Source organism: Polypterus senegalus, chromosome 9 (genome assembly GCF_016835505.1).
Source record: "Polypterus senegalus isolate Bchr_013 chromosome 9, ASM1683550v1, whole genome shotgun sequence".
Classification (NCBI taxonomy): Eukaryota; Metazoa; Chordata; class Cladistia; order Polypteriformes; family Polypteridae; genus Polypterus; species Polypterus senegalus.
Genome location: NC_053162.1, coordinates 100,147,000 through 100,173,759, shown reverse-complemented (window position 1 = coordinate 100,173,759; position 26,760 = coordinate 100,147,000). Strand labels below are relative to the sequence as shown.

Sequence of the window (26,760 nt, the reverse complement as noted above, 5' to 3'; positions counted from 1 at the left end):
TTTTATTTCAGTTTATGAAAATGTTTTTTTAATAATAGTTTCAGTTTTGATTTTAGTTTTCGTTAACTATAATAACCTTGCTATAGAGTCCATCACAGTCTGTGAACAGAGCTAAACGATTCTTAAGAATCCTGCAACCTACCCTTTAGCATGAGCTGAATTTACATTTTTAAACAAAGGAAGAGTGCACTCTTGTGCACCTGGACATACTGAAACCCGGAGGTTTATTTAACCTTAAATATAAAGCTACACTTTCATTTTATATCACTAATTAAATATAACAGGTTGAATGGTTGCAAATGCTGCACTTGAATTTGGCATAATTAACATTTTTAAAGTTTTTATTGATTTTTTTTTAATGTAAACATTTATTTGTCCAGGAAATGTCTATATGTAAAAGCACTCGCTGCAGTGCATTTACCCTTTATATTATTACAAGGAGCACTTGGGCCAATGTATGAGCCTAAACAAGAGAGAGGGGGTCAGTCCATCAGAGGGCACACATGTACTATATTATTTCTCCTTTCTTGTTCTTTCATTTTTCACCTACTCATTCATTTCAGGATAGTGAGAGTAAAGCCCCGTCCTTTAATGAATGAGGTGCCAGTCCATCGTAGGGCACACTACGTCATACCTGTCAAACTAAAAGCTCCCAGTTAACCTAACTTGCACGTCTGTGGGATGTGGAAGGAAAGCCCACGCAGACTGAAAAAAATGTGAAAACTTTAAACAGGCAGATGGGATCTGAATTCAGCATTCTAGAGTTGTATGATAGTAGTGCTAACCACGTCATTACCATGTTATTGCCATTATCTTAATATTTTTCAAATACAAAATTTCCACAAGGGTGATACATAAGAGAGTTGGTGAGTGGTGCTGCTGCTGCTTCACAGCTCTAAGATACTGGGTCTGAATCCATGTTTGCATGTTTTCCTTGTGTCTGCGTGGGTTTTTCCTTAGTTACTTCTGTTTTTTGTTTTTAAATCCAAAGATGTACAGGTTAGGTTAAGTGGTGACTCAGTTAGCCCTATGTCGATGACTGTGGCTCTGTGTTTGAGTGTGCCCCACAACTGAATGGCAATAATGCCCTATCCAGGGTTGGTGCTAGTTTCATTCTTGATGATGTTTTGATAGGTCCCTGAATTGACTAACTGCAGACAGAAAATGGACAGATGGATAATCTGCACAAATAAATTAAATGTATTTTGTATGTTAATTACCTTTGGATATTAGAATGAGGCACATTCCCTGCTGGCTGGACCAGGCCAAGGGGTCGCCCACATAAGACCTGGCTGTGGCAGATAGAGGGTAATTTATGGAGGGTGGGACTGGACTGTGTGTCTGCCTGAGGGGTTGCCAACTGGGATCCTCGTGTAGTGGGTGCGGCAACGCACTGTACCAATGCATGTTCTCCAGCTTGACTTGACTTGACTTGGATGTTAGAGGGTATAAATACAAATTACTCTTTCTGTATATGAAATCTGATTTGAACATCATAAACAGACAAGTTCACAACATCATATTATGTTTAAAGACAAATTCTGCCTAACAAATCAGTGTTGATCTCTACAGTTATTTTGCTCGTATGGTTTATGATGTGCAGTACTGAAACAGCAGCATAACTTCCTTTTAGTAAAAGCATCAGAACAATTCTCCCCCATCTATGCTGCATCATCACTTACTGCTACCATCTTTAATTAAATTGCTAATGAGCAGACTCCCCATCATGCTTTGAAACCACTTTCTGCATAAAGCGTGAGATCATTTAAAAGTATACTTGTGGAAGGTTATGACCACAGAAGGACCAATCTGCAAAAAACTTCTGGCAGTTTTATCTCTGCACAAACTATATATGCTTGATAGGCTTGTATTTATACAGCTTGTCCACCACAAATAAAAAGTTTGATCTCCTTAAAAACTCATTCCATTTGTTAACCTTTTCTGGAAAAATAATTTCTTTTGTTCATTTTATAAAGTTAAATGACTTTGAAGAGACTTTTGCCTTTACTTATCATTAAGATAGACATTTTGATAAATTAAGTGAAAAATCAGACAGCTCCACTTTCAGGTACATATGATATATTATACAAATGTATAATAAAAAGGAGACAGCTGACAGTATGGAAAGACAGCAACAGGGGCAGAAAGAGGAAGCAGCCCAACCTGTATACTCCATGAGGAAGAACCCAACAAAACTACAGATTAATCCACAGAGACATACCCCCAGGGGTGTCCAAGAAGTGGGGAGGATGAGCACCCCATCAGACGGATGTAACAATGAAGACCTTGGCAAATCGATTATTGATAATGATGATTACATGCATCTGCTACAAAGTCTGCAAGAACAATTAAGGCCTGAAAATCCATCAGGCCAAAATGTAATGCTTGGCGCAGAGAAGTGTAGCGCAGTGCACGGCATCTATTCCTGATGAGATGAAGAAGGAACCCAGCCTGGTGACACTGCACAGTGCCCAGAACTTCCAAGTGCTTAGCTCTCCTGCTCCTAGCAAAGTTGTTCAGCAGCATCAGATTAAATGGCCTCCAGCTAATCAACATAGGCTGTGGCTGTTTGACAGGGATGTAGCCAGAGTCATCAACTCAACAGGAAAGGGTGATGTAGATAAACAACTCCAGACTTTAACCACAATCATTCTGAAATTGGCAGAAGAAAGGTTTGAAGTTGAGGAGCGCAAGACGACTAGATCTATCTACACCTTGAATCGTAGGGCAGAGAAGATCCACCAACTGTGACAAGAGCTTCAGATGCTGGCAACACAGTTCAAGGCAACTCTTTTGCTGAGCTTCGCTATATCATCAGGAAGAAACTTATGACCCTGCATAGAGTGGAATGGCACAGAAGATGAGGGAGTCAGGAAGCGAACTGTGTTCTTAGCAGATCCCATTGGCTCAATGAAGTAGATATTAGGGCAGAAACACAGCGACATACCAGCCCCAAAGGTGGATTTCAACACTAGAGAACTCACCAGGAAGGAAGAGGTGGTTACAGCTGCCACAACTAGCTCTGCTCCAGGACCCAGTGGAGTATCCTATAAGGTGCACAAACACTACCCAGAACTCCTCAGAATCCTCTGGAAGATGCTGCTAGTGATTTGGCGAAGGGGACAGTAGCAGAACAGTGGAGGCAAAGGGAGGGAGTCTGGACACCCAAGGAAGAGAATTCAACTAAGCTGAAACAGTTCAGATCCATCTCATTTTTTACTATGGAGGGGAATATCTTCTTCGATGTCATATCTAGAAGGATGACAGATTTCCTCCAAAAGAATGGGTACATTGACACCTTGGTACAGAAAAGAGGAATTCCTGTTCAAGAGTGCCTAGGACATATGTGACTTGTGACCTAACTGATCAGGGAGGCACGCGAAGGGAAGGGAGACTTGGTTGTGCTGTGGCTTGATCTTGCCAATGTATACTGCTCAATACACCACAAGCCAGTTGAAACTATTCTAGGTCGATACCATGTACCCAGCAATATTAAGGACCTCATCCTGATCTACTATGGGAACTTCAGGCTTAGAGTCACAACTGGGAACCTAACATCTGACTGGCATATGTGTGAAAAAGGGATCATAACTGGGTGTACCATCTCAGTTATTCTCTTCGCCCTTGTCATGAACATGGTGGACAAGGCAGCTGAGGCTGCATGCAGAGGCCCATTGTCCAAGCCTGGCACTCAGCATCACCCCATCAGAGCATTCATTGATGACCTGACTGTCACCACTACATCAACTGGATCCTCCAGGGCCTGGAGAAGCTCATCTCCAGGGCAAGAATGAGACTCAAACCAGGCCAATCCATGGCCAAGGTACTGAAGAGGGGGTAGGCGGTGGACAAGTTTTACTTTTTTGTGGACAGCATTGCAAAACCATCCATCGCAGAGAAACCAGTCACAAGGTCTTTGACTGTAGCCTTAGGGCTCATTTAAACTTCACGCTCAGAACGCGTATGCGCCCGCATCATGGCTGCCACACATTCCCAGCATTCATTTCACGCATCCTCTGAGCAGGTCCTCAGAAATTAGCACGACACGCGCACGAGTTACAGTACCAGCAAAAAGTCAGGCGCAGTGTGCTAAAAGTCGGAACATGACGTCTGTGTCTCTGTTTACTATCTACATGTGACAGAAAGCCTCAAAGCAGATCCTACAGGATGAATGCTTCGATGTGGTGAAGCAAAATGCCGACATACAGATGCATTCGTGGTGCTTTTATATTCAAGTGTTGCATATTCCCGATCGTAATGACACAATACATTTTAAAAGTCTCACATACCATCTTTTGTGCCGTCTTTTTTTTTTTTTTTTGCAACTTAACAACAGCAACATAATGTATAGCGCTGTGTTTGAGCCACTGAGAAAAAAATAAAGGACACGGTGAAAACGTGTACTTTGTGATTAAAGTGGAAATTTCGGCTTTAATCTTGAAATGTCCACTTTAACCTCGTAGTTTTCTTTATCATTAATGCAGACCATCGTAAACGTCATCCCAGTTTTTAATCGCTACAAGCTTCTTGGACCTGACAGCAGCGGCAAGCAGCAATAGATCGACACACAGAACACATGACATGTATGATATTCCAACTCTCTGCACATTTACAATCTTTAGATTTGTACTTGATACCACTTTCATGATGAAATGCATTACAGTGTGTATGTTAAATTTTACATTTAATTTTGTTTAAATAATGAATACTGTTAATAATTACACACATGGGAGGAATAATTACACAGATGGGGGTGTCACAGTGGTGCAGCGATAGCACTGCTGTCTTGCAGGCAGTTATGTTGCTGGTATTTCCTGCTTGTATTTCACACTGTGCTCCGGTTTCCTTACAAAGATATGCAGATTTGGGGATTTGGTGCCGCTAAAATGACGCTAGTGTATGCGAGTGCTTGTATTCACCTTGCGATGAGCTGAGGCCTCATCCAGGGATTGTTTCTCACTCGTGCCCAATGCTTGCTGGAATGGACACATCCCTGGATTGATGGATTTAATCAATAAACATAATTTTCAGAGATATTGCGGTAAGGTGTCATCAGAATTTAATGAGTGTTCCAGGCATTTCACAACACACAGAAGCCGAACATGTTCTCACCGTGATAATATCTCGCAGTGCCACCTGGTGGATTCCTCCAGATTTACGCAAAAAGTACGCGCACAAGTATAAACACTACAGTGCTTGCGTAGCAGGAGCGTCCGCTGCAGCATGCGTCACGTTGCATGAAGTATAACTCCGGCCTAAGGGATGCAGTGGCAGTCCAAGCACCAATCAAGAAGCTTGAGAATTGGCTCACCACAGTAGACAAACCTGGCAGATTCAAGGCTTGGTTATACCAACATGGCATCTTGCCCCATGTCTTCTGGCCTCTGCTGGTGTATGAGGCGACTATGTCAACTGTGGAGACCCTGGAGAGGAAGATCAGTTAATACCTCTAATGGGTGATAAGCTCTGCCGTGTAGTTTAAGCCAGACATGTCAAACTCACTACCATTGGTGGGCCGCTTCGACTGCCAAACGTGCGTCAGCAGGCCGCACTGTAACAAATACTATTATACTATTACACAAAGTTACTGCAGCTTTCTTTCCAATACTGAATACTTTAAAAAAAAGTAACACTTAAAGTTTAAAGAAAAGCAATTTATTTCCATACACTCTCCGTACAACAGCATACAATTAGAGTCTTAGCCTCTTAGCTAGGTCCTTATATTATTATATTATATTCATTGCTTATATAGGAGTCTTACAGTGTGAGATCTATTTCTTTTGTCCCGACACTTGGCATCTCTTTTTAGTAACCAGTTTGTCAATATCAGGCTTGAAATCTTGTGCAGCTGCAACTTTTCTGAGGGATGAAAGGTGCTCAACAGTAAGTCTTGAGCGATGTGGGGTTTTGGTAGCTTTCATTAACGAAAACAATTGCTCACAAAGGTAAGTGCTTCCGAACATAGACAGTACTCTCAAAGCCAACTTAGGGATCTGTGCATAACGAGGGTGTCAGGTAAGCATACAAGCCTGGCACACCAAGTTCATTGTATTCTGCCTTCAGAGTAGAATCTGACTGCAGTTCAATCAATTCCATTTGGATATTCTCAGGCGCATTCTCAACATTGTAAGAGAACAGTGCAAAGTCCTGAAATCATGAAAACGCTTACTGAATTCATTGCTCAGTAATTAAGTTGGAAAACAAATCCTCCAAAAATCAAATTTTACTAAGTTTACTTCAAAGTTTATATTGTAAAATAAGCCGATATGCAAAAAGCCACCTGACCTACACTAATTTTACAAACTCAGAATCACAAATATATGTTAATAAACAACTCACTAACTTCTCGCGTCCACTTCAGATCTTCAGCTGTAGTCTGCACTAACTGTTCGTTACAATACTAGCACAAAATTACATAAAACTAGAGCAAATAAACGTGATATATGCGAGCTATTACTACTCGTGATGGTCAGTTCTGCCCAGGGGCCAGTCTCAGCAGCCCAGCCAGTTGTGTAGCCTAGCAGGGCCGGCTCTAGGCTCGTGGCGACCCTGGGCAGAGAAAGAATCGGTGGCCCCTTCACCCGCCAATGTCAATATGGTATCTTATGCAAGGCAGATGGCCACGTCTGTTGCGGACACTGCATAGCCGCCTTGTGCTCATGACACGCTTCTATATGTGCGTGTCCGTAACCAAGTGGCGGCCCATGATATTCTCATTATGGCAGAACGTTATAATACTACATATAGCTTACTGCTCCGACTCTAGCGACGTTAGTAAATACAGTGTACTAATTAACAAGAAACACAATGTTTTTCGGCCACATTGCCATCAGCTGTGTCGTCATTTTCTCTTTCTGTTTTATATTCAATATATTTTGGCGTGGCGGCCCTGTGCAGGTGCACAGTTTGCACATGCCTAAGGCTGTGCCTGCTGCCCGCTGCTGCAGCCTAGCACTTCAGTTGTGACACTGCGGCTCATTCACTTTGGTCAAGGCTTGTGGCTATACTAGCAGATGACGTTTCCGGTACCATAATGCCATGGGAAAACACACTTTTGTCAGAAGGCAGAAGTAAGAAAAGTCAATAAGTAACGCCGAAGATGCAGAATGATTAAATCACAAACGATAGTAATCATTTTGTACAAGTTCAGTGCTAACTAGGATCTGTCATGCGGGCCGCACAGATTTCTGTTGCCAGCTGCGTGTTTGAAATGCCTGGTTTAAGCAGTGCAACACTATATGAGAGGAGCAATAAGCTCCAGTTCCCCATAAGCAACTTTGAAGAGGAGTTTAAAGTATTGTGCACAAGAGATGCACTGCTCTGTTGGGACTCCAAAAACTCAAACGTGATTTCAGCAGGCATCATGGCATGGACAGATAGGAATTGGATAATCCAGGATGGTCTGGAAGTAGGTTATTCTTGGCAGAAACACAAGACTCTGGTGGTCGTTTTAGCAACAGGACTGGCGGGATCAGGAGCGATCTCACAACCCTCTTATGACAAAGCCCATGGCAAGAACAGATGCCATGGAGTCCTAGAGGAGATGCAGGCAGGTATGAAGGAGAAGAGAATCAGCAAGATGGTGGGCATGTTGCAGCAGGGAGCATGGACAAAGTGGGATGGAATGCTGGAGAGGAAATTACCATGGCAGTTATATCTGGCAGACTAAACAACAGAGCATCAAGTTTATGGTTCAAGCTGTGTACGACATCCAACTCAGCTCAGTGAATCTACACACCTGGGGAAAGAGTCTCCGGTATGTCTTCTCTGCACTGGAAAGGGTTCACTGTAGCATATCCTCAGTAGCTGCACAATAGCCCTCAGTGAGGGCTGCTACCACTGGTGACATGACTAGGTGCTCAAATCAGTGCCAGAGGCCATCTCTAAACCCATGGCTAACAACAGGGTCATCTGCAGCCAGAGGGACCTTTGTCAGGCTGGGAGAACAGCCTCAGCCATAGCCTACAGTAGCAGCCAGTCTGCTCACCTCAGTGTTGGACTGGGAGCTGCGAGTAGACTTGGGCAGGTAGCTGAAGTTTCTAGACCATGTTGCACCAACATCTTTAAGGCCAGACATGGTGTTAACAGCTGCCTCTTCAAAGTAGGTGTTCATAGTGGAGCTGACAGTCTCTTGGGAGGACCATATTGAAGAAGCTAATGAATGAAAGTGGTCCAGGTACCATGAGCTGCTGCAACAGTGCCAGAGGAGCAGCTAGAATGCTTGTTGTGAGCTCATTGAGGTGGGGTATAGAGGGTTTGCTAGCTGGTCATTATGCAAGGTCTACACCCTGCTAGGCATCACAGGAGCTGCCAAAAGGAGTGCAATAAAGTCCACCATAGAGGCTGCAGAGAGGGCCTCTAGGTGGCTTTAGATCAGGAGCCCCAGATTGTTACTATTGCTGCTGGGGCACAAACCACAGCCTGATCAGCCCTGCCTAGGTCATCTGAGCGAGGCTGTCTGATTTTGTGTCCCAAAACACCTGATGACCTCTGGAAGCATCACTGATATGTTCTAGCACATCCTAGGATATATATTTAAACTCTTTGTTATTTTTGGATTTTTTTTAAACATTTTTTTTATAAAAAATAAATATTGTTTACATTGATTTACTTCATTGTACAGTTTCCAAAATTGGACAGGTAGAGCATTATATTAAACGTAGGAATAGTGTGGCTAATTACTTTACGGTAGGACAAATGCAACTGACCCTGAAAAGGAGAATTGTTATTTTCTGTTCATAAAAAATCCAGAGTGGTCTAGTGGTTAAGCCATTAGACAATAAACCACAAGTTGGCGGCTTCAGTCTACTTTTTGATCATAACAAATGATCTCAACTCTGCTGTGCTCCATTTGCAAACATATATCTGAACAATTGTGCATTAATATTATGTTTATTACTAGAAGGTTTCTATACTAAGTGAAGTTTGTCTGAGTCATTGTAACTGCCAGTTCAGTTAGTACTGTTCTCCCAAAGTTTTTTAGTCATGTTTAAGACAGGCATGCTTTAGGCTAAAAATCTCAACAAAGCCTATTTATTTTCTTATAAATGCTGTACTGGCAGGTGTGCACTCCATCCTGCCTGGGAGTCAATCCAAGTGTCTCCTATTCTGAGCAGCTGGCATCCAAAAGTGTTTAATAAGTGTGTAATCCTTATAATGCATATTATTGAACTGATACATGCCAAGCCATATTGCCAGTCACTCATATATTTTATTATTATAGTTTATATTCAGTCCTACTGTCTAAAATAGTAATAGGCATTACGTAGATATGACACCAGAATAACGGAGCCAAACTCAAGAGAATATAACAGGATGATACTAGAAATAAAGTACTGGGCGTGTCATTTGTTCTGGAGAGTATCTGCATGGCATATGTTTTAAGAGAATATTTTTCATTCCATCTCTTTTGCTAAACAAAAAAATGACAAGCACTGTATAGATTATTTATCTCATATTTTAATTTTTTTGTTCAATATAATTTGGCTAAGACCCCAAAGACATTTCAGATACTTCTGTACTTAAGCTGTGTTTTCCAGTTCTGGAAAATGTACAATATCTTTAAAAAGATGGATGAATTAATGCTGTCCAGAAATTCTGGAGGGACATTTTTAAAGCTTGTGTCATACAGTGGGTGTGTGTGTGTGTTTTTTTCTTAATATAACTCCCTTTAACATTTTAGGTAAACTTCAAAAGAGTCATGCCATTTACACTAATGGGGTACTGGATTAAAGCTAATTTATTGTTCTTGCAAAATTACATTTATATATATTTTTTCCAGTCACCTTTAATATTCTTGAATATGTGATCTGATAAAGGTAAAATAATGGTACCTGCAAGAGTTCAAGGTTTTGCTGGGATCCTTTTTTACGAAAGTAATTAAGATTAATGTGTATGATAATATCCAAATTCATCTTACCTTCTCTTTCCAAGAGATTATAAATATAGCAATTATATCCCTAGAGTGGCTATCAGTGGATCAGGTGAATATATATATGCTTCAAAATGCACTTAAATATATGTCTTTTTTATATCTTATTTGGCAAGAACGGCAGACTATACCCATTACGCTAATAATCCTTACTATCATTATTCTATACATTAATCCACCTGTTTTGGAACATATTTGTTTCAGTCTGCATCATCGGAAGCTTCACCTTATCTAGGAAGGAATCAAACCAGGATGGGATGCCACCCCACACAGACTTACTCATAACAAACCAGTCTCAAAAAAGAAGTGTGCTTTGTGTTACCAACAGTCACTTAAACAGAAAAAGAGACAATAGTTATTAGGGTCCAATTAACAAGGCCCATATGTACTTTACTTTATGAGGTTTTGTATGAAAATTATTAAAAAACAAAAAGAGAACTAGTTAGAAGGAAAAATTAGTTAAAACACCAACTTATCTGAAGGTAACATGAACACCAAGAATATAAGAGTTTTATTGAAATTTAGGTTCGTAAAAAGGTTAAGGGCATTGATGAAAATCATAATTTGGAAATAATAATAACTACATTTAGGTTGTAAAAGAGGTTCTGGTTAAGATCAGAGTTTAGGAAATGGATGATTAAATCCATTTGCACAGTACAGTGTTTGGATCTCAATAATGATGTTTCTAATGAAATAAAATCACATAGTCTTTTCTATAGCTCCCTTGTGAATACAGAATATATTGTAAAGCAGCTACCATAAAACAGATGGTATCATGCCACAGAGCAACTATGATGTAATCATCTGTTGGATAAGCAGAGCTAATAGATATTTTATTATTTTATTTGTATGAAAGTCTCTCTAGGCCAACACCTCTGATTTTTCACTATTATTGCCAATTTTTCACACTGAATATTTTTACTTTTAGGTCTTTAACCATAACATAGTATTGGATAAAATTTTCCTCAGTGAACAAATAATAGTCTTTTTCCTTATTTTATTTATTAAAGGAACAAAGTTATCCCGTAAAATCCAACACTGTATGAAAAGCAATTGCTACCTTACACTTAATAACTGGTGGTATTACCTTTACATGCAATGATTACAACTTACAACAACACCATTTATTTCTACAGCACATTTTCATATGGAGGATGTAGCTCAAAGTGCCTTACAAGATGTCAAACAACAAAGCTACAAGCAAAGAAAAATAAAATTAGATAAAAAAAATTAATAACATATAAAAAGAAACAATGCACACTTACATATGATAGATAGTTAATAGAGAAATAGAGTCCTTATATACAGAATTACAGTGGTGTGAAAAACTATTTGCCCCCTTCCTGATTTCTTATTCTTTTGCATGTTTGTCACACAAAATGTTTCTGATCATCAAACACATTTAACCATTAGTCAAATATAACACCAGTAAACACAAAATGCAGTTTTTAAATGATGGTTTTTATTATTTAGGGAGAAACAAAATCCAAACCTACAGGCCCTGTGTGAAAAAGTAATTGCCCCCTTGTTAAAAAATAACCTAACTGTGGTGTATCACACCTGAGTTCAATTTCCGTAGCCACCCCCAGGCCTGATTACTGCCACACCTGTTTCAATCAAGAAATCACTTCAATAGGAGCTGCCTGACACAGAGAAGTAGACCAAAAGCACCTCAAAAGCTAGACATCATGCCAAGATCCAAAGAAATTCAGGAACAAATGAGAACAGAAGTAATTGAGATCTATCAGTTTGGTAAAGGTTATAAAGCCATTTCTAAAGCTTTGGGACTCCAGCGAACCACAGTGAGAGCCATTATCCACAAATGGCAAAAACATGGAACAGTGGTGAACCTTCCCAGGAGAGGTCGGCCGACCAAAATTACCCCAAGAGCACAGAAACGACTCATCCGAGAGGTCACAAAAGACCCCAGGACAACGTCTAAAGAACTGCAGGCCTCACTTGCCTCAATTAAGGTCAGTGTTCACGACTCCACCATAAGAAAGAGACTGGGCAAAATGGCCTGCATGGCAGATTTCCAAGACGCAAACCACTGTTAAGCAAAAAGAACATTAGGGCTTGTCTCAGTTTTGCTAAGAAACATCTCAATGATTGCCAAGACTTTTGGGAAAATACCTTGTGGACTGATGAGACAAAAGTTGAACTTTTTGGAAGGAAAATGTCCCGTTACATCTGGCGTAAAAGGAACACAGCATTTCAGAAAAAGAACATCATACCAACAGTAAAATATGGTGGTGGTAGTGTGATGGTCTGGGGTTGATTTGCTGCTTCAGGACCTGGAAGGCTTGCTGTGATAGATGGAACCATGAATTCTACTGTCTACCAAAAAATCCTGAAGGAGAATGTCCGGCCATCTGTTCGTCAACTCAAGCTGAAGCGATCTTGGGTGCTGCAACAGGACAATGACCCAAAACACACCAGCAAATCCACCTCTGAATGGCTGAAGAAAAACAAAATGAAGACTCCTGAGTGGCCTAGTCAAAGTCCTGACCTGAATCCAATTGAGATGCTATGGCATGACCTTAAAAAGGCGGTTCATGCTAGAAAACCCTCAAATAAAAAGCTGAATTACAGCAATTCTGCAAAGATGAGTGGGCCAAAATTCCTCCCGAGCGCTGTAAAAGACTCATTGCAACTTATCGCAAACGCTTGATTGCAGTTATTGCTGCTAAGGGTGGCCCAACCAGTTATTAGGTTCAGGGGGCAATTACTTTTTCACACAGGGTAGGTTTGGATTTTTTTTCTCCCTAAATAATAAAAAACATCATTTAAAAACTTTATTTTGTGTTTACTTGTGTTATATTTGACTAATGGTTAAATGTGTTTGATGATCAGAAACATTTTGTGTGACAAACATTGCAAAAGAATAAGAAATCAGGAAGGGGGCAAATAGTTTTTCACACCATTGTAATTTTTAAGCCTCTAAATGGCCGTGAGGAAAAAAAAAACAAAATTGTAAAAATCTTCAGTAGCTGAAGAAAAAACAAAATCTGCAGGGGTTCCAAGGCCAAATGACCTCCCAGCCCAACTGGACATTCTACTTAAAATTAATATTCTTAAGCAGTTCTTTTTTAGTACTTTGTCTTAGAAGATCTGATGCAGTTGGTCTCGTGGGGAAGTGTGGGTGTCCGTTTTCATTTGAACATCATAGGCAGCAGTTGAGTACTTTGATTAGGTGGTGATGACACAGAATTCCGCCACAGAAGAAAAGTAAAGATTTATAATGATTGCAAAATTCATTGAAGAATATGATAATTCTGTGCATATGAAGCTATGAAGAGTACAACTAACAAGCAAAATAAAAAAAAAGGTTTTTAGAAGTTTTTTAAAATAGTCCACAGTGTTAGCCTGGTGTATATCTATTGGTAAAGTAACAAAACAATTCAATATCCGTCTTTCACATCAATGCATTCTTGCATGCTCCTCTTTACAGGACTGTTTAAGAAACACTAGTAAATGTTTAAAGATAAACTGCTCATTTTAATGTCACGCCACAGCATTTATATTGGTTACAACACTTCAGTTTTTCTTGTTTTTAGACAATCTATTGTGGACTTAATTTTGTTTTTTAATCATTGTGTTTCTGCCAGTCCTAGCTACACTTTACCTTCAGCTCATGGACAGCTGACTGGAAAGTCTTCTTAAGAACTTTCTGATGTAAGGCAGAATTTATGGTTCTCTCAGTTATTGCAAGCTGTCTGGTCCTATGGCAGCAAAGCTTCACCATTCCACCACCATGTTGGACTGTTAGTATAATGTTCTTACAGTGGAATGCTGTGTTTGCTTTATGCCTGACATAATCAAAACCTATTGGAAATTATGGTTGACAATGTCATTGATTAGGGTTTCACAGACTTATGACTTTGTAGCCATTTCCAGACTGATAAATATTAACATTCATTTTCTGATCTCTGTAGGAATTACATTTAATTGTGGCCTCACGTGATTTTTAGAGCTTTGTTCTGACAGCTTGACTCTAAGGGTTAAAGTAAATGGGGGTTACATTAAGCAGGATTACCTGTAATCAAGCATTGCTCACTCTAACCATTTATTTAATTGGTTTGATTAAACAGGGGGGAGGGGTTACTTTTTCACACAGCGCTTTGCATTTTTTAATTTTGTTGAATGAAAGAAACAATTAAAAAAAAACGTTCAGTCAGGTGTCCTTTATATAAATATCATTATGTCTGGAAACCTCAAAACATTCAGTATTTGCAATAATTGAGGAAATCATATTTATAAATAACTAACAGGTGTTAGTTTAGGCTAAAGAAAAACTGGAATACTCTTAAATGTTGATCTTCCACACCTTGGCAGCTAAGTCAATGTTTTCAGATATTACACTACATAATCAGGCTGCAATATGGCCGATATCCTGGACTATGATGTGTATTACATCTACCACAGGACAGCACTCAACAAACCAGAACATAAAGACTTTTTGTAAAGTTTACGTCCTTAAGAATTAGTAGTAACCCTTAGGGCAGCACCAGGCAGAGTTTGTTATTTCTCAGCAGCTGTTTTTTGTCGAATTTTAAGCTGTAACCTCGACGCTTGACTGCAAGGAGTGGAGCATCAGTTCCAATGTATTAAACCTCACTAGGCCAGACAGGCTTCCATTCACTTTTGGGTCTTTTATGGTGTGTATCCTTCTCCTGACTGATAAAGAGCAATTTCTGGACAACCTGGAGCTCTCCATTCTTTCCCCAAAGGTTTGCTCCATCAGAAGGAGGCAGGGCAAACTAAGGCACTACACAGTTTCCTATTAGATCTACTACTGTTTCAAAATGTTATTTTAAAAAAAAAATTAACTTACTATTTACAATATTAGTAAATTATACAACCCAATAAAAATTTAACAAAACAGTCACTATGGTATTTGCAAAAAGGGACCATACAGAAAAATCCAGTGACTACTAGTTATTAATACTGTACTTTGAAAATGAAAAGTGATGTGTTACTGAAAAGGAAATTAAAATACCAGTGTTTTTCTCTTTGTGCAATATTCAAACCAAACCATTGACAAACAGTCTGATTAAAATTTTGCAGTGCATGAATCCGGAAGGGTTTCTGAACCAAGAATATCCAAGGCACTCAATTTAGAAACCCCAGTCAATCCAGTTATTCAGCCACAAAGAATTAATGAAGTGGAGTGTATTGAGAGGTTTCATTTGGTCAGCAGTTCTCAAACTTGAGCCGGCAGAGATTGATAAATGGAAAGAAAAGCAATGAAATGTCCAAGAAACACATTTTCATTTCCACAGCTTTGTGTGGTGTAATAATTTAACATACACATTTTTCATTACCATTTGTTGCATGATGTCTTAGTGTTTTCCTGAAGGGAATGACAAATATTGATCATCTTGTTAAGTTAACCAGAACTTTGAGTAAAAGACAGTGTCTAAATGTTTGTGGGATAGTTTTTGGGCTATCATATATTTCAGTTAATGATCACACCAGCATTTGCTAGATTTTTGTGGTAAGTCTACATTTTACATATTATAAAATACATTGTATTCCCATAGTACATTATCCAATTACATTTCTGCTAATTTGATTTTAGTTTTACATTTTTACTTAAAGCTAGTATTTTATAACATTTTGTGTGAATCAAAGATTTTTGCTTCCTGGTAATTCTGATGTAGTTCCCCACTTGCTTGCATTCTAGCATACAGTCAGTCAGTCATCTTCTAAACGTCTTTGTCCTGAACTGGGTTGCAAGGGACACTAGAGTCTATTCCAACTAGCACAGGATACAAGGCAGGAAACAAACCCTGGGCAAGTAACCAATCCATCTCAGGGCGAACAAATGCACACACACTTGAGCCAATTTAGTGTCACCAATCCACCTAACATTGGCATTTTTTTTATTAAGTGCTGCTTTTTAAGGCCATGAGCATTAATGTGACATACAGTGGACTGACACACCATTGAGGGAGGTCCCTGCTTTCAACTTGAATTGTAAAGATGTTTTAGAAAATAGGCAGTGAGTTGCTGTAATTGAACATTTTTACCTCCTACCAAAGGTTGACTCTGTGGCAGGGGGTTATTAAAATAAACAAAAATTGATTTAGGTGTGACTATGTTTTAAATACATGCTTAATTTTACTAGAACCCTCTTCCATACTGGATTGCCCAAAAAAAAACAAACAAACAACAGTTCTTGAGCAGTAGTGTGAGGCCAAAGATAACCGTAAAGCAGTAAAAGTCAGAAGAGCCAAAATTGTAGTATTGCAGACAGAATGTCCTTGATGTTAGCTCATATAGCACATCCCTCAGATAGTAGGCAAGCACAGACAAGGTGCATCACATAATGGGTTAATTTCCCTTAAGTATGAGAAGCAGGGATGTCCAAATTACAGATGAAACCAAGTGATTGTGACATTTAATGTACACTGATAGACAGTAATTATTACAAGCTTATACTTACACAAAATGATTTTAAGAGCAGATAGGGCCACAAAGTTAAATAACCAACAAGCACATGAAGAAGGGAACAAACCTTTTCTAGGATGCAATAATTCAGTTAAAATGCATAGCCTGATTGAGTGTTATAGTTTTCTTTCATAAATGTTCTTGAAAGTGAAACAGTTATCTATCTATCTATCTATCTATCTATCTATCTATCTATCTATCTATCTATCTATCTATCTATCTCTACAGAATGTGGAGTGATGTAGCATGCTGCTCAGCTGAAGCAGAGGGTGAGGGTATGTGGTTGTTTTGTGAGAAATGATTATTTACTCATGTTGGAAGAACATTTCTAATTAATTTGAAAATGTGTCCTGTAATGTCAAATATTTTAGAATTTTGCAATATTTTGTCATATTAGTTATTATATATAATATACTGTATATTGTTTATACCTCTTCTGTTGTGAATTATAAAGGTCCAGAAATGTACAAAGTAGGTTGTCATATTTTATACTTTTAATGACAAAAATGGAAAGGGAGCTCCCTTCTTTGGGCTAACAGTTACTGCACTCAGGGGAACAGTACAAATGTGTGTTGTGACAGAGAAAGATTATTTTGTCTTTATGCTGTGGAACAGGAAGTCGAACTTTGGCCTAGTAAACTTACACTAGGTGTCCTGCACTGTAAATTATGAAGGTGGAATTTTCTGTTCTATTCTTTTCCTAATATTTTGGAAAAGTGCACCCACATGATGGTGGTTTTCAACATTTTGAAACATAGCATTCAATTCGTTTTTTAATAACTTTAATAACAAATGCATATATTTGTATAATACTTTATTATGCATATGGCAATGATAAATTAAATGTGAATTCCTGATTTTTTATTATCGTGCGTTAGAAAAGCTGGAATGTTCGAATAAAAGGTCAAAAGACATTTTAATGTTAGATTAAAATTGGCCAAAAGTATTAGCCTGGTCATATGCAATCAAGACTTAAATGATAAAATAAAGATGGAAATATGGATTATATTATACCACATTATTTATTTTTGGGCTATTTAATTGAACAAATTTTAAATTAGAGGCAACATCTCTCTGGTAATACAAAGAACTCACAATCACTGTACACTTGGTCAAGCATCTTACTCTCCTTTCACAGTTACTAATCCTCACATCTCTCCTTTATGGTCTGTGTGGCCTTTACATGTTTAACCATGAAGCTCGATAGCAAAATAAGTAAAATGCATTCCATTATCAACCTCTTGAAGATCTACCTTTTTTAAATGAATCAGTATTGGTCCCTGCACTTTTGATGCCTTGGTCAGAGTTACATTTTAACTATGTAAAGCCATTAGTTTTGTTACAAATAACATAACTATTTTTACCTTGTTACAATTTGTTTATATGTATTGATATTTATTTTTCTTCATACCTATCTTGTTTCAGGTCAAAGAGGCTCATACACTGTGAATAATTTAAGGTGAGACAATTATGACATATACCAATTATAAATATTTCATACAGTATTATAAACAATTCTTAAATTAACTTAATGAGACAATGACCAAATACATTTTAAAATCCATTAATAATTTAAATAACCAAATTAGTATTTTTTACTAACCCATTTGTGTATATCAGGTGACAAAAATATTTTGAGAGCAAAAGGATAAAATCCAAGTAATGATATAAATCCCCCAAGTTTTAATGGATTAATTTACAGATTTAAAAGTGCATATTATTAGATATCATTGACATAATACAAAAGTGATTTATATTTTGAAAGCAGTAATTGAACTGGTTAGCCTGGGTTTTATTTGTTTTTCTGATAACTATAAAGGACATCCTGGTTTTAAGTTATTACTTTAATGATGTAATAAATTGTTGCACAGCATACAGAATTTATTAAAAAAAACCCACACATTTCTACATCTGAAAGTACAATCATTTCATACCTTACAAATATGAAGTTTATTGTGACTGGAAAAAAAAACATAATATCTTTCAACAAAAATATCCTCTTTTTCCTTATAAAGACAGGTGACATCTGTAGAACTGAAAAAATGCTTCTTCAATCCAAAACCAACAGGAACATATGTTATAAAAATGTATATTTCATATAGAGTACAGTCTGGACCTAGCGGTAGTAAAGATGTGAATTATTTCATGAGTTTTTAAATCTGACAGGTTGGGCTTTGGTGATATTTTTAAGAAGCTTCTGCTATTCTGCAGTACTCTCTTTCTTGTCAATGATTTGCTAGGATCATTTTCTTTCCCTACGTGAAGCTCCATTAAATCTTCTGACATGATGTATATTCCTTCCTGTTGACCCTCATTATGGCATCAAGCATTGCCGCTGACCACCAGAGTGGCCGAACAGTTTCACACTTAACTGTGTGCCATTGCTAGGAACGGAAATTCTAACAGTCAGGCTTTGAAACAGGGAAATTCACAAGGGAATGCAATTTTTCACAGCTGAGCCAAAAATCTGGCCAGCGCAAAAATTTGTCTGGATATAGTGGGACTTCTAATAATTTAAGTCTTTCTCTCAGTATTAGAGTTTTCCGAGGACTTCTGTAAAAATAAATAAATAAAAAGAGTTCAGTTGGGACCAAGGGTCTGCATCTCACTAAGCTGCCATCACACAATCTTGTTTGTATGCTAGAAGCCATCTGTCTTTTTTGTGCAGCCAGACTTTTTCTTTCTTGAAGTAAGTAATGCAGTAGATATTCTGTTCTGAAAACTGAAATAGTTCTTTCCAATTCATTTGTTCTGGAAATAATGTGAAGAAATAACTTTATCTTTCCAGCATTCCCCTGTCTAATAAGAGTGCTGCACTGTCATTGTACTTTCTAGCTTTACTTTATTAAATTGTCAACTAAGCAAGTAATTTTATCCATTATTTTGTCAAGTGCCTAATAATTTAGCTTTATGTGAACACTTCCATAAAGATAATATGCTAATTTAGTAGTAATGGCAGAGTGATTAACAATTTAAAACTTACATATGGCAACAAACTGCACTATAAGATTTTATTCAGAGAAAAAAAGAAGCACTGTATCTTTAAATATAACAGTCAAAAGTTACAGATTTAATATATTTTAAACTTTATCAGTTGTGTGTCAGCTTTAGTCAGAATTTAAGGCTAAATCTGAACCCCACCCATCAGCTTGAAGATCTGAAGTCACAGAGCAGTCTGTGCATGTTAGCCAGTTTATTTTTTAACTATAATTACAGCTCTTTAAAGCATTATAAATAGTTAAATATACAGCACAATGTATGCCGGTAGTGCTTTAGAAACATAATTAAGGGTGTGTGTTGCCATGCTTATGTTCTTATTAACACATTGTGTGACTCAGTGCTTTCAGCCCAAAATCAACGCCAGTGGCAGTTCCGTTTATTTTTTCTGCCAACAACCAGATTGCCTGTTAATGTGATCACAGAGGACCATATAGAAGACACACAGGCAGGCATTTACCACAGAACTAATGTGACCTTTGTATCATTTTTCTCAGTTATGAGTTAAAAGGCGGTTATGAACTGATTTATTCCTCTAGGGTGGCTGTTTCTCCAGGAGTAACTTTAGGAGAACTTCGGTATCCTGTTTAAAATTTACTGTACAGTATATAAAGTTTTTTTTAATTATTAAATCATATATTACTATTTGCTGTCCGTTAGGCAATATGTGTTGCCCATTTTAGGGTTTATTATAGGAGGTCTACTCACAGTGATTCTATTTATGCATAGTAATGCCATTGATGATATGGATGGTTTATTGATTTACCCAACTACAGCTTTCTGTGACAATGTAAAATGTTGCTTCTAGATATCCACAGTGTTCTTATAGTATCTTTTTTCTTTTGATTTGGAAGTTTGAATTTTCAGTCTGATTTATTAAAATAATATTTTTAAAATGCAGAAAACTGTGGTATGTGTTTAGTCAAATAAAAGCTTATCAAACACAGCACTGGCATGTTTTTGAAAACCTGCTTATTAGGTTAGATAACATCATGCATACACATTTGTTTTATTTTCTCCAAACAAGGTTGCAAAGATTTAAGTACAATAAAAAACAATCTTCCATTAAGAATTAACTTATGATATTGTAACCAAAATATACTAAGATACTATGCAGAATAGGCACTTCATCTATTTAATGAATGGGTGTATTTATTGTATTGCTAATCCGGGCAATCACTTAATGCTAGCACACATAAGCAGATCCCTTCCTTAATGTTAGGACCTCCAAAACAAAAAATATGCCCAAATGGGGCTAGTAGCAGTTCACTTTCCCTTGTCCCATGCACATACAAGCGGCATAATCTTGCTACTATAATTGTGCCCTTGCAAATGTATAGGTAACTTGTAATCTCCTCTCTAGTTTGTGCTTTCTCAATGCATCTAACTCGTATCCTTGGCATCTCTTCAATCTCTCCTCAGTAAGCAGGCTCTACTATCATCCTCCAGTATGTCACATCCCCTAGCTCCTGCCATCCTCCTATTTGCTGTTTTCTACTGGACCACTAAATATTAAATATTGTAATGCAATTAACCTCCTATAAAAAAAAAAACTTTCCAAATATATTTACTGTAGCCAAAAGTACTGTGAGACAAATATTAAATGTTAAAGCAGAATAAAGAAGTACTGTAAATCAGTATGTGTCCTAATTCCTCATATCTGAATGCACATTGTGCCATTAAATTTCCCACTTGTATTATACACATCTTGGAAGTTTTTTTTTTTTTGTTTCGTTTCGAAAACACCACTCAAATCTGGTCTTTAAAGTTAAGGCGTATTGTTAACTCAACCTAGATCTAAATGCAAAAATGTACACTACCAAAAATAAGACACAAAATGATAACAAGCTCTAATTCAGGGTTTTAGGTTAGTTTCAGCATGGGAAATATCAGTGCTAGAAAGTCTGCCAGTAATGTGTAAAAGTTAAGAATAATATTCTTTTCAGTATTTCATGGGTCGAAAATCCTGTCATTTTAACTACTAAAACTAACATGACAATAGATACCTTTGCCAGGAAGATACAGTAACTATAATGCTCTTATGCTAAGCTTATTTGATGTCTAAAATTATGGATATCCTAAGATTTCTCTACTTGTATGGTACATGTTAAGCAATGCTCATTGACATCTGAAAAAATAAGAATGCCCAAAAAATTTAATAGGCACATCAACGTTAAACATACACAGTTTCAATAGAAATTGGTTAAGTCAAGTGGCTTTTATTGCCATACCATCCACATTTAGTTTATATAATGGGATGTAAAAACACTCAGAATGCTCTCAATGTGCCCGTGTAGAATGAGGAGTAGAGCAGGCAGCTGCTGTGCCTTTTTGACTATGTAGGTGGTGTTAATTTTCCAGGCAAGTTCAGTTGCCCAGTGTACCCTAAGATATTTGGTGTTGTTGACCAGTTACACCACAGTGCCCTAGTTGTGCAATGGGTTGTGGGCAACATGGGCCTTCTTGAAATCACAAATCATCTCTTTTGTCTTGTCCATGTTAAGAGAGAGATTGTTGTACTTGGACACTGTCATATCTCAATTTTGTAAGCTGAATGATGATACTATTGGAGCTGTACTCAGCCATACAGTCATGAATTAGCAGAATGAACAGAAGCGAGCTGAATCCGCTGCCCTGAGGAGCACCAGTACTTAGCATGACAGTGCTGAAGAAGGTGTTTTCCAGGTTTTTGAGGGATGGTGGTGTTAAAAGCTGAACTAAAATATATTTAAAGCATTCTAGCACAAGTATTTTGTTTATGTTCAGATAGGATACGGCCAGATGTAAAATAGATTAGGCAGGGATGTTGAACTCTGGTTCTGGAGGGCCACAATGGCTGCAGGTTTCCATTCTAACCATCTTCTTTAGTGACCAGTTTTTGCTGCCAATTAACTTCTTTTTCTTTAGTTTTAATTAACTTGATTCTAACGCATGCTGTACTTTCTGACATGCCACAATGATAAGGGAGGGTGTGGTATGTGCAGTGGGGGACCGAGTTGGAGTTGATTGTTTGCTGAGGTCTGCAGTGTCTCCCATATAGGCATTGTTTAATTAATGTCTTGGGATAGCCGTTTGATGTGAATAGATGAAAAAGATAATGTTTTTCATTCTTTTTTGTGTCCATTATGTTACAATGGGTGTTAATCCTTTTGAACAAAGTCCTAACACAACTCCGGTGGTTGCTGGAAAAGAGTAGTATTTTTTTCAGCATAACCATCCTTGCACTAAACACTTGTAATTAAACAGGCGTAGTTACCTATTTCAATAGAAATATCATATAAGTTGATGTGTCCGTTTATTTCCATCGTGAATTGGATTGTGGAAAATACTGAGCTGATATGGTTGTAGAATTCATTCAGCTGGTTACTGTTTAATATGACGAATGTGTTGTCGAGGTAACGTATCCAGAGTTTAAGTTTGAACTGAGTTACAGCCGTGCTTTCAAATCGCTGCATAACCAGTTCAGCTAAAAGTTCTGATAATGGAGATCCTATTGGCATGCCTTCTTTCTGCCTATAGTACTTTCCATTAAAATTGAAGTGGGTATTTTGGCAAAGTGATATTAGATGCTTTATGACCATAGTGGTCAGCTTCGTTTGTGTCATTATGGTGGGGTTGTTTTTTCATTTTGTAAGTAAAGTCGCTGTGGCCAGATGAATTGGGATCATAGTATATAAAAACACGACATACTGTAAAAAGAGACCATGATCTCATCATCAGCAATGGATGTATTCATTAGGCGCTGTAATGCCATCTCAGCGATGGTAATGGAATAATCTGAGTCATACGTTAAATGTCTGAGCACATGAAATGGTGTTTTAGATGAGTTAGGTAAGTTCATCCACCTGTTAGGCCAACCGCAGGTCTGAATTTTAAAGGGGTGTTCCGGATTTTTGGGAAGCCATAGACTTCTGGGCAGATCTTATCATTCGATTTAATTTTACAGTAATCTTGTAAGTTTAAAACAATTGTTATTTCGGAGTTTACCCAGGGTGGTGTTGATTTTATTTAAGGTGGTTTTTGTAGAGTCATTATTTAATTGCTCATAGTGGTGCCAAAGAGTATTTCCTCTACTGAAATAACATATTGCTCTTTGTCCACTGTGACAGTCGCACCTTCTTTGTCAGGTGCTGTGATAACAATGCTGTTTTCATTCCGTAGTAATTTTAAAGTCTTCTGTTCTTTTTTATTCATTAATTTTTTAATTGAATTTATTAAAGGCATGTAACATTCCATACAATCAAGTCAAACTTAACAAAACTAAATTCACTTCATCCCCCACCTACAGCGGTGTGAAAAACTATTTGCCCCCTTCCTGATTTCTTATTCTTTTGCATGTTTGTCACACAAAATGTTTCTGATCATCAAACACATTTAACCATTAGTCAAATGTAACACAAGTAAACACAAAAAGCAGTTTTTAAATGATGGTTTTTATTATTTAGGAGAAAAAATCCAAACCTACATGGCCCTGTGTGAAAAAGTAATTGCCCCCTGAACCTAATAACTGGTTGGGCCACCCTTAGCAGCAATAACTGCAATCAAGCGTTTGCGATAACTTGCAATGAGTCTTTTACTGCGCTCTGGAGGAATTTTGGCCCACTCATCTTTGCAGAATTGTTGTAATTCAGCTTTATTTGAGAGGTTTCTAGCATGAACCGCCTTTTTAAGGTCATGCCATAGCATCTCAATTGGATTCAGGTCAGGACTTTGACTAGGCCACTCCAAAGTCTTCATTTTGTTTTCCTTCAGCCATTCAGAGGTGGATTTGCTGGTGTGTTTTGGGTCATTGTCCTGTTGCAGCACCCAAGATCGCTTTAGCTTGAGTTGACGAACAGATGGCCGGACATTCTCCTTCAGGATTTTTTGGTAGACAGTAGAATTCATGGTTCCATCTATCACAGCAAGCCTTTCAGGTCCTGAAGCAGCAAAACAACCCCAGACCATCACACTACCACCACCATATTTTACTGTTGGTATGATGTTCTTTTTCTGAAATGCTGTGTTCCTTTTACGCCAGATGTAACGGGACATTTGCCTTCCAAAAAGTTAAACTTTTTTCTCTTCAGTCCACAAGGTATTTTCCCAAAAGTCTTGGCAATCATTGAGATGTTTCTTAGCAAAATTGAGGCGAGCCCTAATGTTCTTTTAGCTTAACAGTGGTTTGCATCTTGGAAATCTGCCATGCAGGCCGTTTTTGCCCAGTCTCTTTCTTATGGTGGAGTCGTGAACACTGACCTTAATTGAGGCAAGTGAGGCCTGCAGTTCTTTAGACGTTGTCCTGGGGTCTTTTGTGACCTCTCGGATGAGTCGTCTCTGCGCTCTTGGGGTAATTTTGGTCAGCCGGCCACTCCTGGGAAGGTTCACCACTGTTCCATGTTTTTGCCATTTGTGGATAATGGCTCTCACTGTGGTTCGCTGGAGTCCCAAAGCTTTAGAAATGGCTTTATAACCTTTACCAGACTGATAGATCTCAATTACTTCTGTTCTCATTTGTTCCTGAATTTCTTTGGATCTTGGCATGATGTCTAGCTTTTGAGGTGCTTTTGGTCTACTTCTCTGTGTCAGGCAGCTCCTATTGAAGTGATTTCTTGATTGAAACAGGTGTGGCAGTAATCAGGCCTGGGGGGTGGCTACGGAAATTGAACTCAGGTGTGATACACCACAGTTAGGTTATTTTTAACAAGGGGGCAATTACTTTTCACACAGGGCCATGTAGGTTTGGATTTTTTTTCTCCCTAAATAATAAAAGCCATCATTTAAAAACTGCATTTTGTGTTTACTTGTGTTATATTTGACTAATGGTTAAATGTGTTTGATGATCAGAAACATTTTGTGTGACAAACATGCAAAAGAATAAGAAATCAGGAAGGGGGCAAATAGTTTTTCACACCACTGTATGAGAAAGAGAGGAAGACCAACAGCCAGAGTAAAACAGGAAAAGGGGAAGAGAATCCTTTTCCCCAATATTCATACTTATTCTAAAATGTTATTTATTAGATTCTGCTAGGTTTTAAGAAAGGTTTGAAAAGATCCTCCAAGTGAGAATTAGATATTTTCCAATTTCAAATAGTATACAACATCAGTTACCCACTGGGAGTACACCAAACTCAGCTATTAATGGATTAGGAATGAATGTGACACCAAGGTATTCTGATAGGAATTTAAACATTTTTGTCCAGAATGATGTTAATTTGGTACACAGCCAAAACATTTGGCTCAGTAAAGCTGAAACTTCATTGCAACTTTTACAGGTTAGATCTTGCCCTGGAAACATTTTAGACAATTTTAAATGAGATAGAAGTGCTTAATGAAAGATTTTAAGTTGAATAATTGAATGCTTTGCACATATGGACCTAGAGTGAATTATGTGCATGGCTTGTTCTTTTTTAGAAATGCAGACAATCGGATGTTTTGTGTGTAACTGGTAGGTCCCAGTACACCTTATTTACTTGTTTATATATAGATAGATATAGTGGCCGGGTGCAAGAATGACAGATAATCTGAAAATAATCTAGGGCGCCAAACGAGTCATCCCATTTAATGATAAGGCAAAAATAAAAATGACCCCCGTCGTGGATTTAATTTGCCCTAATATCCAGCTTGGAAAAATCAAAACAAATAAGATGTTGGGTTCAATTCAGTCACTCTTGGAGCCCATCTAGTGGCACGTTCCTTTCTCAAGTGACTCCTCTTTCTGGGAGTCTGATGGCTTTCTTCTTCCACGGTCGGAAAGGGCAGGGGCAGGTGTCCTCACTGGGTGTATTCTTGGCACTCCAGGGAGAAAACAGCGTTACTGGCAGTGCCTTTTTATGGTCTTGCCGGTCATTACATATGTTGACAGAGCATGATTATAGGGGGAAAATACGTATACTATTGTGACTGGGTTGCTCGTCATTCACCATCTTTAGCAGCAACGCCACAAGGACAGCTCTGTAGCTGCTCCGCTGCATCTGGTAAGCAGTCAACCAAGGGCAAACCAATTAGTTGACCTCTGCAGGCTCAGGCTTATCGCATAACATGCTTGTCACATGATGTTTAGAACATTTTGGCTTTGTCTTGTTCTTCCTCGCACTCTCCTGGTCTGCTACAGTGGTGACTCTGAGCTGCTGGTGTTCTACTAATCAGAAGATGACAGCTAAAACATGCTTACCATGGAATGTGCATGCCACACAACATGCCTTCCACATGATGTTTAGGACATTTAACATTGGGCTTTGACCTCCTCTTCCTCACACTCTCTGCAAAAGTCTAAGTATTTTATGTATTAGATCACGGGTGTCGAACTCCAGGCCTGGAGGGCTGCAGCGGCAACAGGTTTTCATTCTAACCCTTTTCCTAATCAGTGACCTGTTTTCACTGCTAATTCACACTTTAAT

General features: G+C 38.1%; 1 protein-coding gene across 2 annotated transcripts in view; it reads left to right on the top strand.

Annotated features, from left to right (window-relative positions):
* The window catches only part of LOC120535585, a 1,589,095-nt gene that overhangs the window by 1,516,955 nt on the left and 45,380 nt on the right, over positions 1-26,760 (top strand). For both annotated transcript variants that reach the window (XM_039763524.1, XM_039763525.1), the window contains one exon: positions 17,810-17,843. The gene's annotated coding sequence lies outside the window, so the exon portion shown is untranslated. The remainder of the gene's footprint in view (positions 1-17,809; positions 17,844-26,760) is intronic.